Source organism: Mesoplodon densirostris, chromosome 16 (genome assembly GCF_025265405.1).
Source record: "Mesoplodon densirostris isolate mMesDen1 chromosome 16, mMesDen1 primary haplotype, whole genome shotgun sequence".
In the NCBI taxonomy this organism is placed as follows: Eukaryota; Metazoa; Chordata; class Mammalia; order Artiodactyla; family Ziphiidae; genus Mesoplodon; species Mesoplodon densirostris.
Genome location: NC_082676.1, coordinates 4,633,934 through 4,648,790, shown reverse-complemented (window position 1 = coordinate 4,648,790; position 14,857 = coordinate 4,633,934).

Below are 14,857 nucleotides of genomic sequence, written 5' to 3'. Positions count from 1 at the left end.
GTATTGGGATGCTGTCAACGCTGATCATCACTACTGCCTGCCGCTTGGCGTGAGGACCATGTGGATCCAGAGATAAGAGGATCAGGTGCACCTATGGCAGGCTCATCCCAGGGCTATTTTCTGTTCAAGTGTAAACAGCTGGGATGGATTCTCAGCATCAGGCAGAATCCCTTGACTGGCTTCCTAAGGCATGGAGTAAGTTGCCACCATGGTAGGCAGGACCAAAAAGAAAACACTGGAACTTCTCCTTTCCTCCAACATAGCAATCAAAAGCAATACCACGTAAGAAAAATATAGATTGTTGCAACCATCAAATAATTGGAAGGAGTATGCTTGGTGGTTTTTATGACATCTGCACTGAATCCACAGTCCACTGCATAAGATGTCAGTGAAGGGCTTCCCTGGTGGCGCAGTGGTTGAGAGTCCGCCTGCCGATGCAGGGTACACGGGTTCGTGCCCCGGTCCGGGAAGATCCCACATGCCACGGAGCAGCTGGGCCCGTGAGCCATGGCCACTGAGCCTGCGCGTCCGGAGCCTGTGCTCCACAACGGGAGAGGCCACAACAGTGAGAGGCCCACGTACCGCAAAAGAAAAAAAATAATAATAATAATAAAATAAAATAAAATAAAAAGATGTCAGTGAATTAACACACCCTTAAAATCAGGTGGCCTCTCCTTATGGACAAAACCAACACAGCATCTGGAAATTGGTGCTCACTTTGATTCAGTGAATGCATTAGATGTTTTCGTTATTCCTTTACTGTCCTTCCTCAAAGTCCTCTCTCACCCTGGGGTTTAAATTGGCCCCACTGAACACCTCACATTTGCCTGGTCAGTTATATTGAAAGTGTCATGTTTGACAGGCATGTAAGAAGGTAAGAAGTAACAGCTGCCTTGAGGATTTTTTTTTTTTTATGGCTTTTCTGCACCAAGAGATCCTTGGAGGGGTAGAAGTGTGTTCATTCATCATCTAGCACACAGGTTACTGCAGCAGGAGGAGTATTATTCAGACATGATCAAAAGCCATATATGTATCTCATCCAGAGAATCTGGGCTTGCAGCTGTGTTTTACTTGGTGGTGACTTTGCATTATCTTCATTTGGAAAATAAGTGAGATTCTGGAGTTATTTAAGAGATGCCTACAGAGGAATTTTAAACGTTATACTTATTGGGATTATGAGCAAGTGTCTGTGCAAACATACGTGTGTGCATGCACAGGTGAAAGCTAAGGAGTGGACGCAGTCAGCATTTATTGGTTTGGCCTGGCCAGCACCCCAATGCCTTTAGGGAACTGCTGTCCTCAACTCCAGTCCAGTGATGTGAATGGGGTGCCAATCAGAGAACCTGGTCCTATAGCCACAGGACTGGGCAAATGACTCAGGCCAATCACAATTCTTTATTGGCAGGAACATTTTAAGTGGCAAGACACAGAAAACCCAACTAAAATGTCTTTTGAATGAAAAAAACCTAAGGGGCATTGATAGAACACTGCACCCAACAAGAGCAGAACACACATGTTTTCAAGTACACATGGAACATTCACCAGGCTAGACCATATTGTGGGAAATAAAGAAAACCTCAACAAATTTGAAAGAACTGGAATCACACAAAGTGTATTCTCTGACCACAAAGGAATTAAACTAGAAACCAAGAACAAAGGGTACCTGAAATACCCTCAAATATTTGGAAATTAAACAACACACTTCTAAATAACCCATGGGTCACGGAAAAGTCTCAAGGGCAATTAAAAATATTTTGAATTAAATGAAAATGAACACACAACTAATCAAAAGCAGGATGAAGCTAATGCAGTGCCTAGAAAAAAAAATGATAGCCTTAAATACTTATATCAAGAAAGGAGAAAGGTATCAAATCAGTGATCTGAGCTATCACCTTAAGAAGCTAGAAAAAGTAAGCAGAAAGAAGCAAATAATAAAGATGAAAGTAGCATAGAAACCAATGAAACTGAAAACAGAAAAATTATAGAGAAAAATCAATTCAATCAGAAAGTGGTTCCTCAGATCAATAAAATTTATAAACGTCTAGCCGGATTAAGAAAAAAAAAAAAAAAGAGAGAAAGAGAAGATATAGATTACCAACATAAAAGAAGAATGAAAGATCTTACATGATATTAAAAGGATAAGGTAATATTTTAAACATTATATCTATAAATTTGAGAAATTAGATAAAATGGACAAATTCTCTGAAAGATATGAACTTCCTAAGCTCACAAAGAGGAGACAGGTGACCTAGATATTCCTATATGTAATACAGAAATTGAATTGTTGTTTAAAATATCCAAAAAAACAAAACCCAAATCAAACCAAACCAAATGTCCAGGCCTACATGGCTTTGGTGGCGAATTCTACCAAACATTTAAGGGAGAAATAATACAAATTTTCACAAAATCTTCCAGAAAGTGGAAGAGAAAAAATTGCTCCCCAACTAATTTTTGAGGCCATTACCCAGTATCAGAACCTGGAATAAATATTACAAGAAAAAGTAACCTTCAGACCAATATCCCTCATGAACTTGGATACAAAAACTGTAAACAAAATATTAGCAAATTGAATTCATCAACACATAAAAAGAATAATGCATCATGAAAAAGTGGAGGAGATTACACTGGGAATGCAAAACTGGTTCAATATTCAAGAATCAATTAATGGGACTTCCCTGGTGGTGCAGTGGTTAAGAATCCCCCTGCCAATGCAGGGGACACGCGTTCAAGCCCTGGCCCCGGGGAAGATCCCACATGCCTTGAAGCAACTAAGCCCATGTGCCACAACTACTGAGCCTGAGCTCTAGAGCCCATGAGTCACAACTACTGAGCCCATGTGCCACAACTGAAGCCAGCGTGCCTAGAGCCCGTGCTCTGCAACAAGAGAAGCCACCGTAATGAGAAGCCCGCGCACCGCAACAAAGAGTAGCCCCCGCTCGCCGCATCTAGAGAAAGCCCGCGTGCAGCAACGAAGACCCAACACAGCCAAAAATAAATAAATAAATTTCTTTAAAAAATTTTTAAAAATCAATTAATGTAATTCACTAAAGCAAAGAAGAAAATCCATATGAACATCTCAACGCAAGCAAAAGAAAAAGAAAGAAAAAATTTAAGTGTTTGACAGAATCCACATTAATTTATGACAGAAACTTTCCACAAACTAGGAATAGCATGAACTTCATCAACCCAATCAAAGGCAATTACAGAAAACCAACTAACATCATATCTAACAGTGAAAGACTGAAGCTTTTCTCCTAAAATCAACAAGCAAAGATATTTACTGTCATCACCTCTATTCAACATCATGCTGGAGGCCCCAGCCAGAGGAATAAGGCAAGAACAGAAATAAAAGTCATTAGATTGACGATAAGAAATAAAACTCTTGAGTCACAGATGACATGACTGTTTATGTAGAAAATATAAAAGATTCTACTTTTAAAAAGCTTCTAGAACTAATAAATGCACTTACCAAGGTCACAGTATTACAAGGTCAGTTCAGTCAATTAAATTTCTATACACTAGCAAAGAACAATTACAAAATGGAAATTTTTAAAGTACCATTTACAAGGGCACAAAAAATCCTGAAATGCATAGGCTAAAATCTAACAAAATATGTGAAAGACCTGCATCCTGAAAAACACCAAACACTGTTGAAAGAAATGAAATAAGACCTAAGTAAATGGAGAGAGATTTTGCATTCATGGATTGGCAGGCTTGATATTATTAAGATGTAATTTCCACCAAAATTGATCTATAAATTCAGTAAAATACCAATCAAAATCCTAGAAAGATTTTTGTAGAAATATATAAGCTGATTCTAAAAATTTACGTGTAAAGGCAAAGGAACTATAAATGCCAAAATAAGTTTTTAAAGAAAAACATGGGACTCCTGGTTTCTGGTCTGGCATGTAAGGAGCTTAGACGTCACCACTCCATCCTAACAAGTAAAAAACTGCACACACTGAAAAAGCAACAAGTCTTAGATCCATCCGAGAAGTGAGAGCACAGGGCAAGTTGCTAGCTCCCAGGTTAGAAAGACACACAGGTTGATAGAATCACAACTTACTGGAGCAGAACCCTCCGTGGGAACCGGCACTGGGGTAGGTAAAGTCGAGGTCGGAAAAACTGAGCTTTACTTGACGAATTGCTGGAGGCTCGGTGTAGACAATTCTGAGAGTTAAAAACTTAGGGGGACCAGTGGTAGGAGAACCCCAAGCTTTTGTGGTTTTGCCTCCGGGGCCTTTACTGGGTCCTCACAGCGACCGACCATCAGAGAAAAGTTTCTTCCTCCTTCCAAGCAGGGGGAGAGGGAACTAGTCACGTTTAAATACCCCAGAGCATTCCGTTCTTAACAAGGCGTGCCCTCAGGTGAAACTACTTTAGCAGAGCCCAGCCTACTAGGTTTTCATCAGGCATAACCTATCTGGGGAAGGGAAATACACAACTCCAGCCCCTCCAGCCATCCCAGCCCACCTAAGAGGGGCAAGAAAAAGCCAGAGGCAATAGTAACTTTCACAGTCCACCGGGCACTGGCTCACCAAAAGACTAAGACCAGGTCTAGGGCCAGAGAACCCTTCTTTTACGCCCACATCTTACCTCGGCCTTACTGAAGGAACCGCAGTTCCTTTTACCCAGGACAGCACGTTGAAAGGTGGCTTTCAACAAAAAATGAAAAGACACACTAAACGGCAAAATATACAATATAAGGAGACGGAGCAGACATCAGACCAGAGTTAGAGATGGCAGGGAGGTTGGAATGATCAGACCAGGAGTTTTGTTTGTTTTTGTTTTTTTAATCTGATTAATATGCTAAGGGCGTTCATAAAAAAGAATGAAATAATGCCATTTGCAGCAACGTGGATGCACCTAGAGATTATCATACTAAGTTAGAAAGAGAAAGACAAATACCATATGATATCACTTATATGTGGAATCTAAAATATGACAGAAATGAGCCTACCTACGTATGAAACAGACTCACGGACATAGAGAGCAGACCTGTGGTTGCCAAGGGGGAGGGGGGTGGGGGAAGGATGGATTGGGAGGTTGGGACTAGCAGATGCAAACTATTACAAACAGGATGGGTAAACAGCAAGGTCCTACTGTATAGCACGGGGGAATATATTCAATATCCTATGATAAACCATGATGAAAAAGAATATTATAAAAAAGAATGTATCTATAACTGAATCACTTTGTGTAATTGATTTACAACACCACATTGTAAATCAACTATACTTCAATAAATAAATTAAAATTAAAAAACATATGCTAAGGGGCTTCCCTGGTGGCACAGTGGTTGAGAGTCCACCTGCCAATGCAGGGGACACGGGTTCATGCCCCGGTCCGGGAGGATCCCACATGCCACGGAGCGGCTGGGCCCGTGAGCCATGGCCACTGAGCCTGCGCGTCCGGAGCCTGTGCTCTGCAACGGGAGAGGCCACAACAGTGAGAGGCCCGCGTACCGCAAAAAAAAAAAAAAAAAGAATTATAAATCATGACCAAGTGAGATTATCCCAGGTATACAAGGAGGTTCAACATTCAAAAATTAACATAATCCATCACATCAACAAGCTAAAAAAGAAAAATCACATGATCATATCAACAGATGCAGAATAAGCATCTGACAAAATCCAATACCCATTCATGATAAAAACTTTCAGTAAATTAAGAATAGAGGGAACTTCCTCAGTTTGACAAAGAATATCTACAAAAGAAACCCCTACAGCTGTGAAGTCAGACAAAGACAAATATCATATGATATCACTTACATGTGGAATCTAAAAAAAGCCTACAAATGAACTTATCTACACAACAGAAATAGAGTTACAGATGTAGAAAATAAACTTATGGTTACCAGGGGGTAAGGGGGAGAGGGATAAATTGGAAGATTGGGATTGACATATACACTCTACTGTATATAAAATAGATAACTAACAAGGACCTATTGTATAGCACAGGGAAGTCTACTCAATACTCTGGAATGGCCTATATGGGAAAAGAATCTTAAAAAGAGTAGATATATGTATAACTGATGCACTTTGCTGTACACCTGAAATTAACACAACATTGTAAATCAACTATATTCCAAAATTTTTTTTTTTAAAAACCCTACGGCTAACATCATACTTCATGGTGATCATACTTGGCTTTCTCACTAAGATCAGATTCTAACCAAAGATAACCCCTCTCACCACTGCTTTTCAGCATTGTACTGCAAGTCCTAGCTAATGTAAGAGCACAAGAATATAAAATAAAAAGGTATACAGATGGTGAAGGAAAACATAAAACTGTCATTGTTTGCAGACGACATAATTGTCTACATAGAAAGAATCAACAAAAAACTCCTGGAACTAAAAAGTGATTATAGCAAGATTGCAGAATACAAGGTTAATGTACAAAAGTCAATTGCTTTCCTATATACCAGCAATGAACAAGTAGGTTTTGAAATTAAAAACACAATACCATTTGCATTAGCACCAAAAAAAAAAAAAAAAGAAGTGCTTTGGTATAAAAATAACAAAATATGTACAAGATCTATATGAGGAAAACTAAAAACTCTGAGGATCAAAAATCAAAGAACAGGGAGTTCTTTCACTGTCACTGGCCCAGGTTCAATCCCTGGTTGGGGAACTGAGATCCCAGAAGCTGCCTGGCATGGCAAAAAAAAAAAAAAAAAAAAAAAAAAAAAATCAAAGAACTATATATGGAGAGCTATTCCGTTTTTATGGATTGGATTACTGAATATGGTCAAATTATCAATTCTTTCCAACTTGACTGAAAGATTCATTGCAATCCCAATCAAAATCCCAGCAATTTACTTTGTGGATATTTTCAAGCTGACTCCAAAGTTCATGAGAAGAGAGGAAAGACCCAGTATAGCCAATTCAATATTGAAGGAGATAAATAAGTCAGAAGACTAACATTACCTGACTTCAAGACTTAGTATAAGGCTACACTAATCATGACAGTGTGGTATTGGCAAAAGAACAGACAAATAAATAGGGTGATGGAAAAGAATAGACAACTCAGAAATAGACTCACATAAATACATCACCTGATTTTTGACAAAGGATCAAAGGCAATATAATGGAAAAAAGATAGTGTTTTTAACAACTGGTGCTGAAACAACTGGACATCGACATGCAGAAAAAAAATTAATCTAGACACAGAACTTATACCCTTCACAAAAATTAACTCAAAATGGATCATAGACCTCAATGTAAAACACAAAACTATAAAACTCCTAGAAGATAACATAAGAGAAAGTCCAGGGCTTCCCTGGTGTCGCAGTGGTTGAGAGTCCACCTGCCGATGCAGGGGACACGGTTTCATGCCCCGGTCTGGGAGGATCCCACATGCCACGGAGCGGCTGGGCCCGTGAGCCATGGCCTCTGAGCCTGCGCGTCCGGAGCCTGTGCTCTGCAACGGGAGAGGCCACAACAGTGAGAGGCCCGCGTACCGCAAAAAAAAAAAAAAAAAAAAAAAAAGATAAAGTCCAGATGACCTTGAGTTTGGTGAAGACCTTTCAGATACAATACCAAAGGCACAATTCATGAAAGAAATCACTGATAAGCTGGACTTCATTAAAATTAAAAATTTCTGCTCTGCAATAGACAATGTCATGAGAATAAAAGGACATGCCACAGACTGCAAGAAAACATTTGCAAAAGACATATCTGATAAGGACTCTTATTCAAAATATAGAAGGAACTCTTAAAACTCAATGATAAGAAAACAAACAAACAAACAACCCAGTTATAAATTGGGCCAATGGTTTTAATGGACACCTCACTAAAGGAAATATAAACAGCAAACAAACATATGAAAAGGTGCTCCACATCGTATGTCATCAGAGAAATGTAAATGAAGACAAAAATGAGCTACCACTACACACCTGTTAGAAAGGCCAAAATTCCAAACACTGACATCAAATGCTGGTGAGGATGTGGAGCAACAGGAACTCTCATTCACTGCTGGTGGGGATGTGAAATGGTGCAGTCACTTTGGAAGACAGTTTGGTGGTCTCTTATAAGACTAAACACACCCTTACCATACAATTCAGCAATCACACTACTTGTTATTTACCAAAAGAAGTTGAAAACTTATGTCCACACAAAAATCTGCACACAGATGTTTATAGCAGCTTTATCAATAATTACCAAAACTTGTAAGCAACCAAGATGTCCTTCATTAGGTAAATGTATAAATAATCTGGGGTAGATTCCAACAATTGAATATATTCAGTGGTAACAAGAAATGAGCTATCTAGCCATGAAAAAACATGGAGGAGACTTAAGTGTGTATTACTAAGTATAAGAAGCCAGTCTGAAAAGGCTACATATTGTATGGTTCCAAATATATGACATTCTTGAAAGGATAAAACTATGGATACAGTAAAAAGATCAGTACTATCAGGGGTTAGGGAAGATGGAGAGATGAATAAGTGAAGTACGGATGACTTTTAGGGCAGTGAAACTACTGTGTATGATACTGAAAAGGTGGATATGTAATTATAATTTGTCCAAACCTATAGAGTATACAACACTAAAAGTCAACCTAAGGTAAATTATGGACTTTGGTGATAATGATGTGTCAACGTAGGATCATTAGTTTTAACAAAGCACCACTTTAATGGGGAATGTTGATATTGGGGGAGTCTACAAAAGGTAGTGCTTTTAGGGACTTTCCTGATGGTTCAGTGGCTAAGACTCCATGCTCCCAGTGGAAGGGGCCTGGGTTTGATCCCTGGTCAGGGAACTAGATCTCACATGCTGCAACTAAGAGTTTGCATGTTGCAACTAAAGATACCGCATGCTGCAACTAAAAATATCCCGTGTGCTGCAACTAAGACCTGGTGTAGCCTAATTAATTAATTTTTTAAAAATTCTGGGAAAAAAAAAGGTAGTGATTAAAAAAAAAAAATGTTGTCAGTGACCAGACCATGAAAAGCCTTATAAACCTTTAAGGAGACTGGATCTTATCCTAAGAGCATTAGGAAATGGCTGGTGAATGTTGTATTAGTTTCCTATAACTTCTGTAACAAATTATCACAAACTGGGGACTTAAAACAAGAGGAATTTATCCTCTCATAGTTCTAGAGGCTAAAAGTCCAAAATCGGGACTTCCCTGGTGGTCCAGTGGGTAAGACTCCACGTTCCCAATGCAGGGGCCCAGGTTTGATCCCTGGTTGGGGAACTAGATCCCGCATGCATGCCGCAACTAAAGATCCCACATGCCGCAACGAATTTCCTGAGCGCAGCAACTAAGACACGGTGCAGCCAAAATAAATAAATTAATTAATTTTTTAAAAAATAAAAAAATAAAAGTCCAAAATCAAGGTGTCAGCAGTCCCCTGCTTCCTTTGAAAGCTCTAGGGGATTTTTTTTTTTTCCTCTTCTGTCTTCACCTGGCTCCAATGTTCCTTGGCTGTGTCTGCCAAGGAATCCCTCCAATCGTTACTTCCATCTTCACATGGTCTTCTTCTCTGTGCATAAGGAGACTTGTCATTGGATTTAGGGCCCACCCAGCTAATCCAGGATGATCTCCCGGATATTTAGTTAAGATCCTTAACCTAGTTATATCTGCAAAGACCTCTTTTGCAAATAGGGTCACATTCACAGATTCCGGGGATTAGAACATGGACATAGCATTTTGGGGGCCACCATTCAACCTACTGCGATATTAAACTATGTAACACACATCCATAGGGTTGCTGAGTTAGTTAAGACTCTTTAAGTGATGTTTGAAACCTCCTCTGGCTAAACCAAGCAAAGAAAGGGGGTAGGGGAAAGAGGGTTACTGGAATATTACTGGGAAGGTCACAAAATTGAAGAAAAGTGAACAAACTGGCCTTAGAGAGGCCCAGGGCAGCACCAAGGATCTCATCAGTGAGAATTCATGAATTATGTTTTAGATCAGGCATTGGCAAGTGTTATTTTCTATGAATGACCATGGTCTATGTTCATATGTTCAGCTTTGCAGGCTCTACAGTCTCTGTTGCAGCTCCTCAACTCTGCTGTTGTTTGTGAAAGCAGCCATAGAGAGGATGTACATGAATGAGTATGGCTGTTTTCCAATATTTATTCCATGTTTATTAACAACATTTTCCAACTTGATTTTTAAAAACAGGAAACGGTCTGATTAGTCTACTGCAAGCCATATGCCCACAGTACTGTGATAGGGGCACCCACCAAGACCAGATGAAATGCTGAAGCAGTTGTTGCCCACAGGAAAATCAAGATGCCCCTACCAAAAAGAGAGGGGAAGATACTTCCCAGTATCCTAGTATCTGGATCAGCGAATGAGTGTAGGGATGTGCCAGGCACGGAGGACCCCATAAGAGTGAGAACCACCATAGTTGCAGCTCTCATGAGGCTCACAGTCAAACTAAGATGTACACCAATCAAAGATGTATACCGTGAGTGTACAGTAATAACTGAGACACACACTCCAAAGGAGAGAACATAGGTTGACATCAGGGTTTCTCAACCTCAGCACTATTGACATTTGGGGCTGGATACTTCTTTGTTTTGGGGGCTGTCCTGTGCCTTGTAGGATGTCAAGTAGCACCTTGGACTATATCCACTAGATGCCAGGATCAAACCCCACCCTACCCTTCAGTTGTGACAACTAAAAGTATCTCAAGACACTACCAAATGTCCCCTCAGTCCCCTCAGAAGGGCATAATTGCTCCTGGTAGAGAACCAGTGGTCTACAAGGAAATGCGGTAGGGCAACCTGCCTTCTTTTGGCGAATCAGGAAGGCTACTCCAGGGGAATGATGTATGAGTTGAGGTCTGAAGCGTGAATAAAAGTCACCTAAACCAAGGAGAGGAGAGAATCACAAACCAAACGAGACAACAGCAAATGCAAAGGCGTCTGTGGCTGGAGAGAGCATCCGGCATGCTGAGGAATTCAAAGAAGGGTCACAAGAGTGGACCCGAGCATGTGTAGTTTGGAGTGTTGTGAAGCCACTGAGAGGTTTTAGCAGAGCAGTGACAGTAAGATAGCTAAAACAAACCAAACGAGAGAGCTGAAAGCAACAAAAAAACAAAACACTTGCGGCAGTGGAACCGAAGAGAGCCAGAGAAGATATTTGGGAGGCTGTAGCTACAGACTTGGTGAGAGGTGCTGGACCAGTTTAGAAGAATGAAGACAGAGAAAAGTAAAAAGATGCACTATTAGAGGCATTAGGTGATGGATTGGAAACGAGGTAAAAGGGATACGTTTCGGATGTGACTTTTAGGTTCCTGACTTGGGCAGAAATGGTGGTACCATCCACCAAGGTCAAGAGCATCGAAAAAGGACCAGGGATGGGTAAGGATGGGTGAGGGAGCCAATGATATCAACCTTGCACAGGTTGTATCTGAAATGCCTGCAAGACAGACAAGGGGACTTGTTGATTGGGAGGTGGCTATAAAGACCTGGAGCCCAGAGGAGAAATCAGGGCTGGGGGAGATATACTTGGGAGTCATCAGGGCAAAATGATCACTAAATCTGTGGGTGCAAATATAGAGTGAGAGAGAAGGCCTAGAACCCAGCCCTAACATCTCCAACAGTTAATGGCCAAGAGGAGGAGCCAGCATGGGCGAGAGAGACCAGAGACCAAGGCGTAAGACAGCAGGGCAGCCGGCCGGGCGTGGGGAAGCGTGTGTCCTATGGAGGAAGGCATGGTCCACAATATCAAAGGCTGCCGACATCAGAGAAGAGGCAAAAGACTGAGAAAGGACCCCTGGCCAGTGACCTTGGAGGCCTGGGTGACCTCAGCAAGAGCTTTTCCGTGAGTGATGAGAGTAAAAGCCACACTGGAGGCGACTGAGGAATGAAGGGGTGGTGAGCCAGTGTAGACGTCGCTGGGGAGGAAAGGGAGGTGGAGACAGAGATGAGTGCTGGGGCTGCTGGTGGGAGTGTATACTGGGGCAGCCTCTGTGGAGAGCAGTAGGGAGGTTCCTCAGAAAACTAGAAATAGAACTGCCATGTGACCCAGCAATTCCACTCCTGGGTAGAGATCCAAAAAAAACCAAAAACACTAATTCAGAAAGATATTGATACATGCACCTCAGTGTTCACAGCAGCATTATTTACCATAGCCAAGATATGGAAGCAACCTAAGTGTCCATCAACAGACGAATGGATAAAGATGACATGGTATATATATGTATATATGTGTGTGTGTGTGTGTATATATAATGGAATACTACTCAGCCATAAAAAAGAACAAAATTTCTGGTGGGGGGAGATAAATTAGGAGTTTGGGATTAACGGATACACACTATTATATATAAAATAGATATACGACAAGGACCTACAGTTTGCACAGGGAACTATATTCAATATCTTGTAATAACCTATAATGGAAAAGAACCTGAAAATAAATATAGATCTATCTATCTATATATGTATATTCTTTACACATATATATGTATAAATATATACATCCCGTTGCTGTATGCTTGAAACTAACACAACATTGTAAATTAACTATACTTCAATTTAAAACTATTTTTTAGGGCTTCCCTGGTGGCGCAGTGGTTGGGAGTCCGGCTGTCGCTGCAGGGGACACGGGTTCGTGCCCCGGTCCAGGAAGATCCCATATGCCGTGGCGCGGCTGGGCCCGTGAGCCATGGCCGCTGAGCCTGCGCGTCCAAAGCCTGTGCTCCGCAGCGGGAGAGGCCGCAACAGTGAGAGGCCCGCGTACCGCAAAAAACAAAACAAAACAAAGAAGGCCAGAGCTGCCTGTGCATTGACTCTCGACAGATCATACAGACTGAAGACCCAGCGGTGTTCTTTGGGTACAAAAGAAAGGTTGACATTGGCAAGTGTAGTTCAGTGGCATGAAGGAGACGGAAGACAGAGAGGAGTGGGCTGCAGCATGACTAGAAGATGAGGAATTTCAATACTGGGGTGTTTATTATACACTCACCGGATAAGACCCTTCAGACTCTATCTGTCCAGCCTCCTAAGCCTCTCCCAAATGTACTCACTTCATCCTCACACCTGCCTCAATCTCAGTTACCATCAAGTCTCGCCTGGATGTCTCATCCAAAGCATCCTAACTGGTCTCCCAACCTCTACTTTGCACCCTTCAAACCCTTTCACTATGGCGGCCAGAATGACCTTCCGAAGACCCTACATCTGACATGTCACTCCTGTGTTTAGAAGCTTTCAATGGCTACCCATTACCCCGGGGATAAAGTCCAAACCACTTGTAAGTTTCTAGGCCATATGGTTCCTGCTTGGATCTCTGTCTCTCTGTCTCTCCCTCCCCATTTCGTCTTTGCTCTCCAGTCATTTTCTTTCATTGTCATCTTGGATTTTTTCTACTGTGCCCTCTTTGTATTGTCGTTGTCCTCCAGGTTCAAGTCTGAAGTCTCAGATTAAACATCATTTCCCTAGAAAGGCTTCCCTTGACCTCTCTCTTTGAGGTCAAGCCCTCTCCTCTCCGCACTTTCCCTATCATCGAGACATTCCTTTTCTCTTTTCTGCCATTAGGACTAGATAAACAACGTCTATGGTTTACAGCCCATAACCCCGAGTAGGCACCCAGTAAATATTTCTTGAATGGATTAAGTGAAACCAACTTCTCATTTCCAAGGAAATTCTCCACCAGAATTTTTCTGAAATAGGAAAATATCTTAAAAGACTTTAGAGTCCTTATTTTCAGTAATGCAAGCTAATTTGGACATTTTAGATGAGGCTTTTCAAAAACAACAGGTCAAAAATATCTCAGGAGGCAAGACCTATAGACTCAATTATTCTCAATCATTGCTACTTACAGACAGAATGTAATGCTTTCACTAGGGGTTGTTTGTTAATCCATTTAATAATAAGTAACTTTTTGGTTGAGAGAGAGGTGAGTTAAATAGTCCCCGATTCCATAGAAGCAATTAGTTATACATACATTAATTTGCCTGCTTTCAATTCAGGTACTGTTAAAAAAAAATTCCAAGAGGAAAACTAGTGGGAGTTTAACAGCCATCCATTCTTTGCAACATTTTCAGAAAACAAATGAAAATGAACCCTGAAACAAGCCAACAGCAGGGACACTCATTAACTTGATACACTTTAATCTCGTGAATAGAAGCTGGAGCCGAGTCACTTAATCCAGAGCCGCGGACTCCCACCTCTGGACACCTTGCAAGACATCCAGGCATGGGTGTTCCCACGGCACCTCCAATCAGCACGACCCAATCTGAACTCATTATCGAACTCATTAGGGTCCCGTGCAGAAACCAGCATGCAGAAACCAGCCCGCCCCCTGGGCTCCCTATCTCCATGGTGCTCCACCCCTGGCACACAGGCTGCAAGTCTCAGGAACATCTTCCCGGGCTGTCTCCTTAGCCATCCCCAAGTCTGCTGCATCCTCAGGACTTAAACTCAGTCTCGCAGCAGCCGCCCCGGCCCCTTCTTAGCCCCCGCTAACTCTGACTGAGGTCTCTTAACTTGCATTCCCAACTCCAAGTTCCCTCATCCTCATCATAATGACCAGTACTTACTGAGCACCTACTGTGTGCAAGCTCCACGCTTGGTGCTCTTCAGACGTTAATGCAGTACCTCTTTCCAAAGAGTCCTCAGTGAAAAACCCAATTCCCCACCACCATCTCCCCGAGCCTACCTCTCCCACTTCATCCAGCCTTCTCGCTGGCCTGCCAGGTGCCAGTCTCAGTGGCCTTTGGGTTCCAAGGACACACGACCAGCCTCTGTCCGGCAGTTCTGCTCTCCTAGTGTTCTCTCCTTGGTCCAGCTTGCTTCGCTCCTTTTGCCATATGACTCTCAGCTCAAATGTAAGTTTCTTAGAGATTGCCAAAGTTGGGCTCTCCTATTATCACAGAATACCAAACAGCACTTGTCACGCT